Genomic DNA, 1,537 nt, shown 5'->3' on the forward strand with positions numbered 1-1,537 from the left:
TCTTCAGGGCTCAATTTCCCTCTATTCAACTACCAAAACAGTAGAGAATATTGGATAGGTATGAGTAAAATTTCTTCCAAATTAGGTCATAATCTGAGTGTTACTCTTGTCACATATTCTGTAACAGAGATCAAGCTACCCACAAGTACGGTGTCATTTTTCTTCCCCCACATCCTTCCGCAGTGCAGAAATGGGAAAGCAAAAAATTACCTCCCTCCTACTGGTTCCAAACTCCTTATAGATCACCATTACCAACCTTTGATTCCTTATTTTTATATCACTATCCTCCTCAAAAGAATCTCTGAGCATAGTGGTTACAAGTCAGGCTGCTAACCTCAAGGCCAGCAGTTCAAAACTACCAGTGGTTCCCTGGAAGATGATGTTTTCTGCTCCCATAAAGATTTATAGCCTTGGAAAACTTATACAGGATTGCTATGAGTCTGAACTGACTCCATGGCACATAATCCCCACCACCACCATCCTCTTCATGGAGATCTGGTGTGGTGCTATGGGTTAATGTGCTAGACTCAAGGTCAGTTTGAACCACAAGGTCAGCCATTCAAGCTCACCGCTGGCTCCTCGGAATCACTACAGAGTTTCACTATGATTTGGATCTGACTCTATGGCATTTAGCAATAACAACAACATCCTCCTCATGGGTCACAATTGCCAAAGAATGATCATGAGGAGGACATCCAAAGAACCAGTTTCTGCTTTTGTGGAAAATTTATAAAATAAAATAAAGCTCTCAAAGAAGGCCGGAATCTCCATAGGTTTTCAATGATGATGATGATTGTTGATTTAGGAAAAAGTTCACACTAGAAATCAACAAGTCTGGGTTCTACTCCTATCTCTTTTTAGACTTCTGTGATTGTGAACAACTAATTTCCTTTTTCTGGGTTTAATTTATCTCAAATTAGGAAAGAATGAGTTGAACACAATTACCTACACATTTCTTTCAAATCTCAATGATACCAAGACTCTACAAGGTCTATTTCATTAGGAGACTTCTTCGTGAGCAACTAGAATTTGGGATTGAGTGTTCAGTGCATATTACCCCAGACAGTAGGCTCAGCTAAATGTGTAACACGAGATTCTGCCTTTGCCCTATACCACATCTCCAAATTCTGTATGTGGCAGATTTTTTTCATAAATGCTAAACTGTAAAATAACATGTTATAGGTAGAGAACAAAGAACAGGGAAGACTCATGAAATAATTAGCTAAAAGTTTAAAATATTGTTTTCAGCTTTCTGATAGGTAGTGAGTGACATAGAGGGGAAAAAAAGAAAACAACTAAAACAATTTAATGTAGAATTCAGCTTCAACCTTTATAAACCTTGTCCCCATTCGCTTCAGCAAAGAATTCTCCCAACACAAATAGACCCCAAACATACTTTTTAAAAAGGGTACTTGAAACATCCCAATCTAGAATAATAGGAAGTGGCTACATCCTCTCTTATTCCATTTCTAAGAACTCTAGGATCAAACAATGAGAAAATGATCAGACCAAAAGACTTTGAAAGTAAGTCCTTAGA

The sequence above is a fragment of the Chrysochloris asiatica genome, unplaced genomic scaffold (genome assembly GCF_000296735.1).
Source record: "Chrysochloris asiatica unplaced genomic scaffold, ChrAsi1.0 scaffold00310, whole genome shotgun sequence".
In the NCBI taxonomy this organism is placed as follows: domain Eukaryota; kingdom Metazoa; phylum Chordata; class Mammalia; order Afrosoricida; family Chrysochloridae; genus Chrysochloris; species Chrysochloris asiatica.